This window comes from Marmota flaviventris, chromosome 5 (assembly GCF_047511675.1).
Source record: "Marmota flaviventris isolate mMarFla1 chromosome 5, mMarFla1.hap1, whole genome shotgun sequence".
NCBI classification, from domain to species: Eukaryota; Metazoa; Chordata; class Mammalia; order Rodentia; family Sciuridae; genus Marmota; species Marmota flaviventris.
Window position 1 is genome coordinate 4710697 of NC_092502.1, and position 16392 is coordinate 4727088.

Consider the following 16392-nt stretch of genomic DNA (forward strand, 5'->3'; position numbering starts at 1 on the left):
AATTTTACTAAATCAGCATAACAGACTAAAACTGCAGCATCTGCTTCCATGTTATATTTGGCAAAAACAAAAGAAAAAGCCCCCCAAAGCCCCAAAGTAACAAAAATCTCAAGCAAGTAGAAATGACAAACTTCAAAACAAAAAACAAAACAAAAAGATTCAAAACCTGTTCCCTCAAAGATTGCTGTTGTCAATTTGGGCATGCAGCAAAACTGTTGTTATAACCGTGATGGAAATGAAAATATTAAGAGTCTGGACAATATCCTATTTAACACTAATTCAAAAACTAAGTTGAAGGAAAAATAACACAGTGAGACACCACACATACATAAATGTGACAAATTAGCTTACATAATTAGAAAAAGTTAAAAATAAATTAGTAAAAATAAATTCCCAGTATAAACCCCAAAAAAGCATAGCTATAAATGCAACCCAAAACAACCAATTAATGAGCTGGTCATATTTTTACTGGAAAACAAACTCATTCCTGTTCTTTCTTATACAAGTAAATAACTGGAGCAGCAGGCTGAGGTGCATTATAAGAGAACTGAAACATGGCTGTATCCATGGTACTTTAGATGCATCTTTTCCCCAGTCATTTGAAAGCTGACACAGCCTGTTGGTTACACAGACTCGGATGGACCAAATAGGTCATCTGAGATACTGCTGAATGGCTGCGAGTCTATCAGTTGGCTTATTTCACTATCAAGGTCTTCTTCTGTATCTTCTGTGTACTTGCTTATTTTTTTGGAGTGCTGGTCTAATGATAGACTTTCTAAAGTTTCAATATCTTCAATGCCTGCCCTATAGTGGATCATAAGAAGTGTGAGAGCTTGTAGTCTTTCACCCGATTTAGCCAAAGCAGCTGAAAGAAACAAGGGAATTATTGTGTTCCAACTCCTGATCAATCTCATTCTGTAGTTTATCCAGCATAAACTCCAGCTTCTGGATTCTCTCCTCTGTAGGCAAGCCCCTGTACAGATCACGGCCGATTTCTTTAACTGCAATAAAAACACTGTCATCCAGCCCACCTTCTTTTCTCACTAACTTTATTCCTGTGCTGCTTCCTCGTTTGGAAGGACTGTTTGGACCACAGACCTCTGTGTCACTGCCTTCATTGTCTGACGTGTTGGGTGTGTGTTTTGGTGAAGGTTCTACGAGATCGGTTCCTGGTTCAGAAAGGCGAGTTTTAGAGACTTGACGTAAATTTAGCAAACGAGAGCTTGTATTAATAATGTGCCTTGTCAAACCTGTCGTTTTATTAACTGACTTGTTAGCTTCGGCATCAACACGAGGAGCCAGGCCCAAGAGGGGTTCCTGTCCTTCTAGCCTAAGGTTTTTCAGGGTTCGGTCTATTCGTCTCTCAGTTGCTCCACAAAGAGGAGTCTCAGCTAGACACTTTTCTTGACATTTTTTTATGGCAAACATAAGCACAGAACATACACTGGGAAGCTGCTTTTGTCCAAACTTTTTTTTTACAGTAATCACACCAAGTTGGGTTTTGGAACTGAGTATCCTGGAAACTATGTTTACTTTCTGATGAACCCATCTGTCCAACAAAGTGCTCCTCTTTAGGCAGGATAGAAACTTCTTCAACCAAATGGAGTTCTTTTTCTTTCTCTAAATTAGTAACTACATGGTGGTCTGGTTCTCCTTCCTTCAAATATTTGAAGTGAATAGTAATGTCACCATAGCAAAATTTGTCATTGAAGCCCTTTTGCATACTCAGATTCCTTAAAGCAGTTCTAGTGACCATGGCCTTAGGTGCAGGAGCTTCCAGTCTGAATTTTGAAAGGTATTCCATGTTTGATGTAGCTAAGCATCCTAAAGCCACCTCTTCAAGTTTTAAACTAATGTGCCCCAAACAGATGAGACCTCCCAACTTGAAAGGATCCCTGCACCACAGTGCAATATTCAGGTATCTGTGGCAGGCTTCTATATCAAACAAACAGGATGCTCTGGTTTTTGTCCACTTTCCTAGCTTATTCCGATAAAGAATTTCTGATGACTCCCACATTTGATGGTCATCCGAACTGTCTTTAGTAGGGCAAGAACCTTCTGAAGTAAAATCTTTAGTCATTTCTTGCTTTGCTATAAACTGCTTAGATGTAGTCACATCTTCTATGTGATCCACATTTTTTGCTTGCTTCTCAGATTTATCTGCAGGAGGAGGAGGAAGAAGCACCTTCTCTGGCTTTTCAACAAAGAATGTCTGGTTCAGCCTGATTTGGGGTGTCAGCAGAAGGCAAAGGAACTTTTAATTGTGGTCGTGGTGGCACAGGTGGTTTGAAAGTGGATCCTTGGGTGGGTTTTGACACTTGTGCTGGGTCTAGTACCTCAGAAGTTTTTAGGGCTGGCGGTTTATTTCCTTCTTTGGCTGGAATTTTTGGTGGTAGTGGGTGACTTCCTGTAACTAATTTACCGTTTAAAACTGGTGATATAGCGCCAAGAGGTTTAATAGAAAGTGTTGTTGGAGTACGTTTGGGACTATGACTTAATGACTGTGCCTCATCTTTGAACTCGTTTTGTACTCTGACATCACTTGCCAAATCTTCAAATTCAGAATCAAGGTCTCTATTTTCAGCATCCACTGCAAGTCCTGCAGCTTCCTCTTCATAACTTGGTTGGCATGAGCTTGACAAAAAGTTTTCTTCCAACTGGCCAAAATTATCTTGCAGAACAGTACCTTGATTGCTCTGGCCAACAGGCCTTTCATAGTACACCAAGACTCGGTCACCAGCCTGCTTGATAAGCTTCAACACCTGTAGTGTCGATGTAATTTTTACACCTCCAATAGCAATGAGTCGATCTCCCCGCTGAAGATCTGCAATTGCAGCAGGTGAGTTTGGGGCCACAGTTTCAATTATGACATGCCCAGCATATCCATCAGTTGACTGAACAAGACGAAGTGTAAGTCCAACGCTTTGTAAATTCCCTTTTATTAATTCAACCGTCTTAATAGAACTCCTTTGTTTTTCTTCCCAAACACCACTGCTCAACTCAAGTGTGCAATGAATATTTGCTTCTCTATCATAGGATCCAAAAATGAGTAATCTGCTACATTCTAACAACGTAACTTTAAGACGTCCTTCAGCAAGTGCTCACTGGTGTATATGGATATACTCTTCATCTTCTTCAGATTCTTGCAAGGTCTGATATGGAAAAAACGGCTTGAACCTGATCTTGTAATTCGGCAGCGTGTGTTTGCGCTTGATGATTTTCTTGAGCTGGTTGACGATGATGGAGGTGAGTTGGGGCATGGGCCGCCCTTCAAACTGGGAGCGCACCTCGAAGTCGATCAGCGGGTCCTCCAAGAAGGAGAAGAACCAGTGGGTGAAGGGCACGCGGGTGAGGACGAAGCGCAACCTCCCCACCACTCGGGACAGTTTGACGAACAGGTAGGCGGACTTGCCAAAGACCAGGTCCACGTCGATGGCCAGGTGGAAGCCCCCGCTGTACTCCACCTCCGCCTCGAAGGCCAGCTCCTCCGGGCAGGAGGCGGGCAGCGCCTCCCCCTCGGGGCCATGGGGCTCCCCGGTGGCCGACGCTACCACGGGCCGCACGAGCCGGATGGTCTTGATGAAGGGCACCGTCTCGCCCAGGAACACGTCCCGCAGGCTCAGCCCCTCCAGCAGGCGCCCTGCCGTCTTGGTCTGCAGCAGCTCCTCAAACTCCACCTTGATCTTCTTGGTGACCCAGCGGCGAGTCAGCGCGGTGTCCCGCAGCTCCCGGAACAGGAACAGGATGGTGGCGTTGAGAAAGTAGCAGGTCTCCCGCGTCGGCGGGGCGGGGTCTCGGAGGCCGGGGTCGCACCGCCCTCGGGCGCCCCGCTGGAGGGCTCCTCAGCCCCGCCGCCGCCATAGAGGTACTCCCGCAGGGGCAGGCCCGGCACCGGCTTGGTGTAGCGGAAGCCGTCGCCTGCGCTGGCCGCCTCGTCCGGCGGCGGCTCTGGCTGTCTGCGGTACAGCAGCAGGAACTGGGTGAGCAGCGTGAGGAAGGAGCCCAGCACGGCCGACGGCAGGATCCTGAGCAGCAGCCCCATCCCGCCGCCGCCGCCCGGGCCGCCGGGCCCCCTACTCCCGCGCCCACAGCGCCGCTTTCTTCACGCCACCGCCCCCGCTGCCTCCATCTTGAGGGCATGGGGCGGCGGGGTCGGGGCGAGCGGCTCCCTGGGCCTCGTCCGGGACTTGGGCCCGCGCGCTGCGGCGCCTGAGCCTGCAGCGGCCCGCGCCTCCTCAGATTCTCCGGGGGCGGCCGGTGAGACCGCGGCCGCGGCGGCGGCGGGGCGAGGGCGGGAGGAGGCGGGGACGGCGCCTCCCCCAAGCCCGACTTTTTTTTCTTTGCACTCGCCTTTGTTTTGCTTGGGTTTTGATGTCTCTCAACCTTGTTCTTCCAGGGGGTGTTTGTCTAGTGAGCCAGTGCCCTCCAGGACTTTGCACTTGCTACTTGTCCTCTTTCCCAGGAGATGCCCTTTTGTGGTCATTTCCAAGTGCACTCTGCTCCCCCATAATGCTGGCCCTTTCTAGCTAAGGGAGGGGTCTGAGTGTCCTCCAGGCCCTGAGCTGTGTGGACACTGGACTTCCACTGCATGCAGCTCTGCACCTGTGGAAGGTGGGACCCCTCTCCTCTTCCTGTGAGTCCCAGTGATCACCCTGCTTAGGGTGCCTGGTGCACAGCCCTCAGCAGAAGGAAGAGTGGCCTTCTCTGCAGCGTGTGCTGTGTTTGCTTTTATTTGCTCTTTATTTTTCAGAACACCAAGGAGAATATCAAGGAGACTTGAGCTCTTTTAAATTTCTTGGTCCAGGGCTAACCTGTCTTACAACATCTGAACTTAACAGAACTTCAGGGTTCATGATCATTCCTTTATGTTCACTGATCTCCTATTGACCTGCACTTCATGCCACTGGCTGGGGTAGATTATCTGAGAATAGGAACCTAGGACCCTTTCTAACATAGCATTGTTTTTGTGTGTTTTGTTGCTTTGTACAGAGAAAACAGAAGACGAGAATGGTAAGTGACAGCTCCATTTAACTCATAAATTGTGGAATATTAGAATATACCACACTTGATGTTCTTTTATTATAGCAAGAAAGCCTTATGTGCAGACACACCAAATGACCTAAAATAGTATTTTAAGACAACCACAATATCTTTCTTCCATATTTCAAAAAATACATATAAGTATGTGTAGGATGATGAAAGTTGTTAGGTATAGACGGATAAAGGGGGATAGCACATGAACTGAAGCAAGGTGTGGCGGAGCCCGTGACAGGTGCAGACCAGAAGTGGCCAAGGGATCCTGCTGCAGAGACCCAGGGCAGGCTGTGAGGAGGACAGGTGAGCCTGGTGAGCTCACTGCAGAGACCTTGGGCAGCCTGTGAGGAGGACAGGTGAGCCTGGTGATCTCACTGCAGAGACCCAGGACAGGCTGTCAGGAGGACAGGTGAGCCAGGTGATCTGACTGCAGAGACCCAGGGCAGGCTGTGAGGAGGACAGGTGAGCTAGGTGACCTGCTGGCCAGGTGATCTCACTGCAGAGACCCAGGACAGGCTGTGAGAAATACTGTTGAGCCAGGTGATCTGGCTGCAGAAACCCAGGGAAGGGTGTGAGGAGGACAGGTGAGCCAGGTGATCTGACCGTAGAGACTGAGGGCAGGCTGTAAGGAGGGTAGTGGTTGGAAACAGCACCTGCTGGCCACGTGTAAAGGTGCTCAAGGAATGGAATTTTGAACATTGGCTTTGAAAATGAGCAAATCATTGACGTTCTCACGTGCAAGTGTTATCACAAGTAGATATTGAATACTAAACATATTTTTTCTTGTTGGTAGAGAACAAGTTAGATGTTGAACAGCTACAATCTTAAAGAAAAAAGAAGGAACCCAATTAGGGACATGCTCTCATCTAAATAAATAGCTCTAGAGAGTCAAGAAATAATAATGTAGCTTTGGTGTTTCATCTTCAAAATCTCAATACATTCATTTTTATTATTTTTAGAAATCTAATAGTTTGGTATTTAGTAATGAAAACAGTTCCAGTACAAGAGAGAATTTCTGTGTGAGCCGAGTTTTCTTTTTTTAACTTCAACTCCTTATTCATTCACTCACTCTTTCATTTACTCTCACTCAGAGCGAGAGAAGTAAGTGATAGTTTGGCTCTTGTTTTCTTTTTAGATGAATAATGGGATCAGAATATACTTTAAATTATGTCTCCATATCTAATAAGTTCCAAGACTGTGCAGATGCTTAGCCTCCCGGGGTACAGTTTCCACCTGTCACGTGGCTATAATAATGTCAGCTGTGACCTAGGGTCATTCTCAGTGTTGGACATGTGCCTCAAAACACCTCCACAGAGTTCCAGACACTGTGGTTGCTATGGCCAGCCTCAGTGGCGTGGTGCTGAGCTGAGAGAAGAGGTTCTTGTCCTGGGCAGTATCTGGACCCTGGGAACCAAAATGAACCTACTGAGTTTCCTGTGAAAAGAGCAGAGCCGCCCCGTTCAGACTGTCATGAGACCACAAGGCACCATCAGCCTGGTGGCCTCTTCCCACCTTCCTGCTCTAGGTACACTGACCCAGCCAGAACCTGAAATAGTCATAAAATATTATATTTGGCTACCACAAATGTCATATGACCAAAGCCTTAACTTATCATGTAGACTAATAAAAGCATCATCTGATATTAAAGTTACAGTATCAGTATTGTCTGCCAATTCTCTTTTCTTATTTTATTTTCAGCTAAATTAGAAGAAGAATGTGGTAAGTCTTATTCGGCATTTTATGTCTCACTGGCTCATTGTGTTTAGGAAGGTATCTCCACAGGTAAGCCATGAACGTGACAATCTCACATTTACCCAGGAAATTGGCTGATCTGATGAACCCGGATGAACTGTGCTTCTGCCCTCAGTGGCCGATTCACAGTTCTGGGGACATCACAGTTTCAGGGAAGAGTAGCTCGAGGCGCAGCATCCCTTCACTAGAGCCCCTGGGGCAAGACATTTTCCCTTCAGTCGATGCCCTGCCCAAACAGAGAGCTGGCCTCTCCCTAGGTACCCACCCCATGGACATAAGAGGGAAGAGGCTGCCCACAAGGTCCCCATCCCATTGAGGAAGGAGGCTGCCCACCAGTTCCCACCCTACGGATGGCAGATACTGCCCACCAGGCCACCACCCCATGGAGGGAGGAGGCTGTCCACCCGGCTTGTGCCATGCTCAGCTTTCCCAGAGCTGTGCTTCCCGTGTCCTCCAGCCCTTGAGGGCACTTCTGCATTACAAAGAGCACAGGACATTCCTGAGGGCTCACACACAGTGTTTCTCATCTTGGACTTGAGGAGAAATTAAGATTAAATGATCTTGGCCTGGATGTTTTCCCAGCACACCTCACTCTGGCTGCAAAGTCCTGTTCAGGTTTTTCTCTTTTTTACTAAGAGAAGGTATCTGTCAAATGAAGTTCATCACATGTGCCTAAGCCCCATGTCCCCCTGGTGCAACATACGCCTCAGGCCCCCAGTCCAGAAACAACTCCACATCCATTTACATTTCCAGTCTGTCTGCTCAACTGATCTGAGCAGAAATGAATTAATATCTGGTTTAAATAAGGAAAATATTTTAATGGATTTTGCCAACAATGCAAAGAACCAGATCTTCTGCTATCACAAAACAAGAAACCTGACCACTAAAGAAGCAAAGCATTTAACTTTAGTGCTTAACTGTAGTTGGACCACAGAACAGCTGGGTTGTAGCTCCGTGGTACAGCTCTTGCCTGACATGCACAAGGCCCTGGCTTTGATCCCCAGCACTGAAAAACAGAAAGATAAAAAAAATCAAGCAAAGATATTGCTAAAGAAGTAGTAGAAGGGATGAGTCAGGAGAGGTAGACAGCACTCAGGGCATGAAATCCTCACATTTTTCCCCTGGATGGTGAACAAAAGGAAGAATTCTGAATAAAGAGAGACTGAATCTGCTGAAATCACAGGAATTCCATTTCCACCATTGGGGTGATGATCATGGAAAATACATAACAATTTTGGGGAGAGTGTGGAGACAGGGTGCTCCCCCCACTGCTGGATTGGCCATTGTGAAGACACCATGGAGATTCCAATAGGTAAGAGGGGGTCTAGTGTGTGACTATGCTGTCCCTCCTCTGTGTCTGTACCCTAAGGAGGTGACATCACCACCTCCTAAGGCTATCCCATGATTCAAAACAGCCAGGATATGGTGACTATTTGGGTGTCCATTAGCAGAGGATGTGACCATTCCCCTTGTGCTGGCACATATGCGCAGTGAGATATTCAGCCTTGAAAGAGGAGAATCTGATGCTCATGATCCAGGTGGACCGCAGTACCGGGGGACTTTAGGCTGAATGGAGTAGACAGAAGGAAAGTGCTGCCTGGTCTCATTTCTATGTGGAATCTAAAGCAGAGACATCAACTACACAGATAGAGAACCAAACAGGTTTTGAGGAGCAGGGAGAAGAGAGGAGGCGGGGGATGTTTGTAAAAGGAAAAAGAAGCAGGTGAGCAGAGCCCACACGTCTAGAGATGTGGCCTGCAGTGAGGGAGCTCCGGCTGGTAAAATCAAACTGCTAGCAATGTTCACCAAACGGCTTGATTTCAGCTGTTGCTCTCACAAGTGACTGCGATATGTCTGCTGATTTGCTTCACCACAGCAACTCTTTAGTTGTCTATATGTATTTCATAGCATCACATTGTAAACCTAAAATACAGAAAATGGAACTTTTTAGAAAAATCAAAATGCAGACTCTTGGGTATATAATACACTGTCACAAGCAAGAGAGGACATCAGAAGACCAGAGGAGTATCCTCCACAGAGATGAGGGAGACAGGCAGGAGGTGAGGTGTTGGGAGGGGATGCCAGCCTCTGAGACCCAGGACCAGGCAGGCCAGGAGGCCCCAGGCAACCAAGTGAGGGCCAGGAGAGGAGCCGCTGGGTCTCCCTCCTGCTGCACAACCAGATGTTGTGTCCACAGAGATGGTGAAGAGATCCCTCATGGAGTGCAATTCATTAATCTCTGGATACATTTACACCCACACATTTTAACGTGGTTGTGTCAGGGTGATGGCTACCTCATGGGATTGTCTTAACTTTCTGTCTAATTCTTTGATGAAATAAGCACTTGTTGCTTTAGCAATACTACCCCGTATTTATAATTAATCAAGAAGTAAAACCTGTGCAGAAGTGCTGGAGAGGCCGCCTCTGTTCCCCCGGGCACCCGCCTCTGGCATGAAGTTACAGCTGGCACCTTGCAGGTCAGTTTCCCTGTACCTGGACACATGGTCACCCTCATCCCAGTGACCCTAGTACAGGAAATCGCTCTCAATCTAATGCAGAGACTCAGGAAAACATGCTAGTTGGGCAGGAAACTTTTGGAATCAACTCAGGGATCCATGACTAGAAACAGAACCAAGGCAGCTGTCACTGAAGGCTGATAAGAGAAGGCCTCGCTACGTAGGCTTCAGGAGCAGGTGGTGAGGTGGGGTGCAGCCAGAGACCCCGCACATGGTGGGCTTTCAGTCTTTGGGCCTCACACTCCAGAGCTCTCACCTGATGTCCACCAACATCCTCCAAGACCCAGAGAGCCATGACCTAGGATTAAACATCTGGGAATTTCAGAAATTCATACTTTTTTACCTCTTTCTTTTTTAGGTAGAGTCAAAAAAGAACTCGGTAAGTTGTGTTTCTCTGGTGGGTTGAATTCAGAACGAGCCGGCATCCCTCATGACATTGACCTTGCTCTGTTATTTCTTGCAGCACATAGAAAACGCCTTGCGGAAGCTGGTAAGTAAGACCAGTGACCTCACTGCTGACCTGCTGTACCCCCACCCTGCCCAGTGGCTCAACTAACTGTGCATGTCTCTATCTCATTTTAGAACTAAAGAAGATTCAAAGATTTGCAGGTAAATATGATGGGGGAAAAATGTGTGGCAAGGATGACTTTTGCCTTGCCATCTAACCTCTCTGAATTACCTCAGAAGATAAAAAGATTTTGCTCAAATAATCCATAAGACACATTTCAACTCTCAAATAACTTGATTCTGGAAATATGAACTTGATGGTAAGTAACCAAATTACTGTCTGGGAAAGATCAATTTAGGAAACTGCCTTAAACAAATGCACCAGGTGTGCCCAGCAGAGTTGTGGTGGGACCTCCTCATTCTGAAACGCAGCTTCTAAATCTGGGCAAGAAAAAGTCCTCACTGTCCTGATCCCACCCACACCACCACCGCGGATCCTCCAGAGCCAGAGATGATTGATGCAGTGGGGATTTGGTCGCTGTCCCCTCTGCTCTCAAAGCCTCCGCCTGTCACGTCCACACCCCCTCTGCCACATCCTCATGTGCCATTTCCTCCTGTCTGCAAACAAACACACGCAGGAGATTCACCCACGATCTCTCCTGACGCAACACCTTGGTGCCTCCTGTCACATTTCCTTTCCTTTACAGTAACACTTCCCTGAATAGTTGTGAATACACGCTCTCTCCATTTTCCACTCTCTGATTTCTCTCCCTCTTATCCAGAAAAAGGCCAAGATCCCGAGCATGATCTCTCTTCCAGAGGCAAGGGCCAGTGTCCTGCTCTTTGGGCTTTCTCCTGGCATTGTCCCTCTGAAACATCCCTATTCTCCTGCTTTGCTTTGCCTACACCCCTGCCAGGCATAATAGTCCTGGGGCAGACATGGCAGAGGCACTCTGAGGTTGCTTAAGACCGGTCCCAAGGTGAGAGCAGTGTCCAGTCTCAGCCCTGCCCTTGCACCTGAGGGTAACCCTGCAAATCCCTTTCAGGTTGGGGTCTCTGGAGATGTCATCTCCCAGGAGGAGATTTGGGGATGGAAGACACCACGGGCAAGTGTGTACTGCTGGGGTCTGTGTTGTCTCTTTGGATCTCTAAAGGACCCTCCGAGGCCATGCGCTTGGCCCTTTCACACAGGCACACTGCTCTCTGAGTTGCCTGACAGTTAATGGGTACACTTTCTTCCCCTACAGCAGACATAACACTGGATGCAGCCACCGCTCACCCTTACCTGGCCGTGACAGATGATGGGAAATGTGTGACATATGTGCCCGAGAGGCAGGACGTTCCCGACAACCCTGAGCGATTTGACACACTGGTGGGTGTGCTGGGTTGGAACCGCTTCTCTGGTGGAGATCACTACTGGGAGGTGGGAGTGGCAGGCAAAAGCATGTGGGCCGTCGGGCTGTGCTTGGAGTCCGTCAGGCGGAAGGGCCAGTATACCAAGGCCTGTCCTGAAACCGGCTTCTGGATTCTTCGCCTGCAGAACGGCGAGTGCTCAGCTTTTGCCACACCCCGCACAGTGGTTACCCGAGAACCCCTCTCACTGCTGGGGGTTTTTCTGGAGTATGAAAAAGGGTTGATCTCTTTCTACAATGTCACCGAGTTTGTCATTCTCTTCACCTTCAAGAGCAACTTCAAAAGCGAGCCACTGAGGCCTTATTTCTACCCTGGGACTGTCAGTGCCGAAAAGACGAATGGCCTTAGCATCCTGAAGGTGTGAGCGGTTACCTGCAGGTCCCCACAGCACAACTACACCAGGCCACAGCGGCCAGCCACAGGGACCACGGTGGTGCACAGGCATGCCCCTCCTGGATTCTGAAGAGCAGGGTGCTGGCAGTGTCCTGCATGCTCATTCTCAGCTTTGTGGGAGACTAGGGGCAATCTTCATTGATCCTCTTGGTCCCCAGGCCCTCCTGAGCCCCTTTCCTGTGATTTCTTTGGGCTTTAATAAATAACAAGTTCTCCACTTCTTCCTGGATTTGAGTTTGAAGTTCTGAAAATAGTTGGCAGATTCCTTAGCAGAATCAGTGCTGTGCACTTCTCATCACACAACACACAGACTGGAAGGTGTTTCTCTGTCACTGAGGATAAGCTGTGGACTTTTCAACACCACATGCTAATGACTTTGATTGCCATCACCACACCAGAATCAGTATCTTGAACATGACAACACATTTAATATTACCGAGTAAAACCGAGTACTGTCAACAACAGACTAACCCTTTGCAGGTGGCCTGCGGTGCTGTAGGTGGTCTCCCCTGTGGGGCTGTAGGTGGTCTCCCCATTTGCAGGTGGCCTGAGCTGTTGTAGGTGGTCTCCCTGTTTGCGGGTGGCCTGTGGTGCTGTATGTGGTCTCCCCTGCACTGCTGTAGGTGGTCTCCCCATTTGCAGGCTGCCTGTGGTTCTGTCGGTGGTATCCCCTCAGATCCTCTGTCACATGGCTCTGAACTGTGTGTCCCAAATGCAGCCGATGCCCCTCTGCCTGGTCCATGCTGTGAAGCATGTGTCACCACACATACACAGCACTGCACAGTCTGGCTGATTAAAGGTAAAGAACATGAGGCTGTAAAGGAAACTAAACTCACATCTCTGGTACAGTGGCTTTGGGAAAATGCCATTTCTTTACAACTGTGATCAGCAGTGTCACTCTGAGAGACATCCTCTACAGGACTGAGTGTACAGGTGTCTAGTGTCTTGCACATGAGTGTTTATAGGAACTTTATAAAGAATAATGAAAAACGGAAATCAACCTAAGTGTGGTTTATGAGAACACAACTTCAAGGAGAAAAATGCATACATAGACCATGTGTGTTTATATAGTGGATGGTGTTGGACAGCTAAAAAGAACCATTGACACGAAAATATGAATGAGGGTCCAACATGTGCTCAGCAAAAGAAAATGGACACTAAAGAGTGCATACTGTTGACCTCTCTGTAAATTCTTGAGGAGGAAAAGCAGGTCTGTGGTAAAGAAATCAGGTGATGTGCAAGGCACTGACTTTGATTCTCAGCACCACATATAAGTAAATAAATGTCCATCAAAAACTAATAAAATATTTTTTAAAAGCTTAAAAAAAAAGAAATCAGGTGACCGCCTACTGTTGAGGGGGGTTGCTAAGTGGACACCCTGAAGTAGGAAAATGTTCAGTTGTCTCTGGAGGAGGTCTCGAGGACCTATTGGTGGGATGAAATCACTCTTTGCACCTCTTTCACCAGCTCCTGCAGCCTGGCTGCCTTCCTCCAGGGTAGCTCCCAGGCTTCTGCCTTCCTTCTGCATCATTCCCTTGCATGGATGTCCCCTGCTGGATGACAGGCTGTGGCTTAGAGATTGCAGGAGAGAAGAAGTACACAGCATCCAAGGCCTGTCCCAGACCTCGTCCTGGCTTTGTGAGGACCTGTAGGTGGTCCTGCGCAGAGGACTAGGAGGACAGGAGCAGAGGCCTCCTGCTGGGCATGGGGATGTGACCCTCTAAAGTGGATATTCCACTCCAAACAACCCTATGAGACTCAGCCAGTCCCCAGCCATACTCCTCAACCCTGAGCCACAGAAAGTTGGCAGAAAGTGGGGGTGGTCTCTGAAGTTTGGTGATGCAGCATTGATCAAATAATACCAGATTCATGTCCATCGTACGTGAATGGTATGAGCTCACAGCAGATCTAGGAGCTCCCCTTAGTAGATGTGCTCATTGCCCTGTTGAGGCGAGCATTCTGAAATGTGTTTCATGCATTCTAGTCTTTAAACTATGAGTGAATAGATGATAGGAACAAGGAGAGACTCAGGCTTCTCACAGTGAGAAAGAGCGGCTGCCCGTGTACACATCAGGAAGGGGCTGCGCTGCCCACAACCCACAGCTCTGCGAGGAGAGCGAGGCAGGGTGTAAAGGCCACACGTGCACACACAGTGCTCCCGCCTTGCACTGGGATTTTGTCCCAACAGCCGTCACAGACTAACACATGGTAAGTGCAAGGTGCTCTGGATGCACAGCCCTCTGAGCCCCCCTGCTCAGCAGCAGAAAGCACCGTGGGGTGTGGAGGGCTCGCCTGCCTGGCCCTGGGCTGACCGAGGGGCGGCTCACCCCCCTGCCTAGCGCTGGGAGAGGGCATGGATCACATATTGCTCGCCCAGAAAGAACCAAAATTCAAATATAAACTACAGACCAATGGGCCTAAGTATAAACACACGCTCTTGTGTGTGTGTATGTGTGTGTGTGTGTGTGTGTGTGTGCGTGTGACAGTGCACGGGCCTATTGTCTGAATGGAAGGTCTGGAAGCTCAGACAGCTGGATGCAGTGCTTGCTCTTGGTCACCAGGTCTGGATTTCTAAATGTATTTCTCCACTAGAGGAAACAGGAGTCTTTGGAGGAGAGGAAGCTTCTGGGAGAGAGAGGTCAAGCTTAACATGAGCCTGCCCTCTTTCTGCTCCCAAAAATCAAGCTGGCAGGGTATGACAGGGACATGGCTAAAGGACCCGCTGGACAGCCTCTGTCTTCACACACTCACACCACCCTAGTAACATGGCTCAGACTGGATGATTTATTTAGACATATAAGTGTATTTCTCACAGTTCAGGAGGCAGGAAGTCCAAGGAGCCCACAGGCTGGGTATCTGGTAAGGGCCTGGTCTCTGCTCTCTGGTGGTGCCTTGTGTCTGTGTCTTCCAGACTGTAAGAACACTGTGTGCTCATATCTAAAGAGGGGGCAAAGGTCGCTTAGAAGGAGGGGGCCCAAGGTCCTGTTTATCCCATTGCCAGTCACTCACCAAAGCCCCACCCTTGAAATGGACACAGTGTGTATTAAATTCTAACATGTGTGCTCATGGGGATGAAACTGTCCAAACCATAGTATTCCACCCCTGGGCCCCAAAACGGACATCCTTCTCATATGCAAAATACCTCATCTCTTTCCAATGGTCTCCCAAGGTCAACGTGTCCCAGCACCAACTTCAAGTCCAAAATCTCCTTTAAATGTCATCTGAATGGCAGATGCGTAAGGCTCAAGATGTGGTTCATCCTGGGCAGACTCCTCTGCAGCAGTGACCCTGTGGGAGGGAGAAGGCTGCAGGCTCACCCAGCGCAGAAGTCTTTTTTGGGACAGCACAGGGCACACAGAGTCAGAGGCAGAAATCAACAGGTCAGAGGTGGGATCTGGAGGCTAGACTTAGTTGGGAAACTTCTGGACACACTTTGTGGGCTTTGGGTCCCCCATGCCAAAGGCAAGAAAAAACAAAATTGTAAGATACTGAATTCCAATCACAAAAACAAGAAAAACAGTAAAGTCGAAAATAGAAGCAAAGAGCAAGAGCAAGAAATAGAGACACTGCTAACTACTGTAGACATTGCCAACTATGCCCACAGTCACCTCAAACATCAATGTTCTGATTACATCAATTAAGAGACAAAAATGCCCAGATGACCATCAACAGATGAATAGATAAAGAAATGTCATTTATATACACACTGGAGTTCTACTCAGCCCTGAAGAAGAATGAAACCATGGTATTTGCTGGTACATGGAACTGGAGACATCAACCTACGTAAAATAAGGGAGACTTGGAAAGTCAAGGGTCAGATGTTGTCCCTCATTCATGGAAGCCAGAGAAAAGTAAGGGGTTGAAAGGGGTGTCCCATGAAAATAGAAGAGATCAGTAAGTAGAGGAAGGGGACTGAGGTGGAGGGGCCGATGGGAAAAGGGAGGAACAGGGCCATGAAATCCAACAAACTGTCCTAAAAAAATATACACCACAGTGCATTCACCTTCATATAAAACACAGAAGTAAGTAAAAGGAAGACCAAGGGAGTAGAGGAAGGGAATAGGAAAGGGAGGAGGGGAGGGAAAAGGAAGTACTGGGGACTGAGTTGGGGCAAATTATATTCCATGCTTGAATATTTATGTCAAAATAAATCCTAATGTTAAGTGTAACTATAATGCATGGCTAATAAAATAAAAGAAAAAAATACAGCCCAGAAAGAGGCTATCCAAATGGTGGCAAGAAAGACAGACAACAGAAAACTCTAAAACAACAAAATAAACATACACACACACACAAAAAAAAAAAAAAAGAAAGAAAGAAAGAAAAGATCCACACAAAAATTGTCAGAATGGATCAGAAAGCAAGATCTAAGTGTATGTTGGGAAGAAGTCCATTTACAATGTAAATCTCATGCAGCTCAAATCAAAGGGTTGAGAAAGACTCGTGATGCTGACACCAATCAGAAGCATCAACACCTATGTTGGTTTCAGACATAGCAGACCTCAAAGCGAGGCAAGATGGAAGGGGCCAGAAGAGCCATGCATAGTGACCAGAGGCTCTGCTCTCCAAGACACAGAAAAAGCTGACAGAGTGCAAGGAAAAGTCGATACCCCCACAATTATAGTTGGAAACTTTACCACCCCTCTATAGAAAGACCTGTTAATTTTGAAAATTTTGTGGATTTCCCTCTTACCAGGAATAGAACCCAGGGGTGCTTAACCACTGAGCCACATCCTCAGCCCTTTTTTATGTTTTACTTTGAGACAGGGTCTCACTAAGTTTCTTAGGGTCAGACTAAGCTGCTGAGGCTGGCTTTGAACTCGTGATCCTCTTGCCA

General features: G+C 47.7%; 1 pseudogene; it reads right to left on the bottom strand.

The window, feature by feature from the left end:
- Positions 1-400: 400 nt before the first annotated feature.
- LOC114083960 (PDZ domain-containing protein 8 pseudogene) lies at positions 401-4042 on the bottom strand (annotated as a pseudogene).
- Between the last annotated feature and the right edge of the window lie 12350 nt (positions 4043-16392).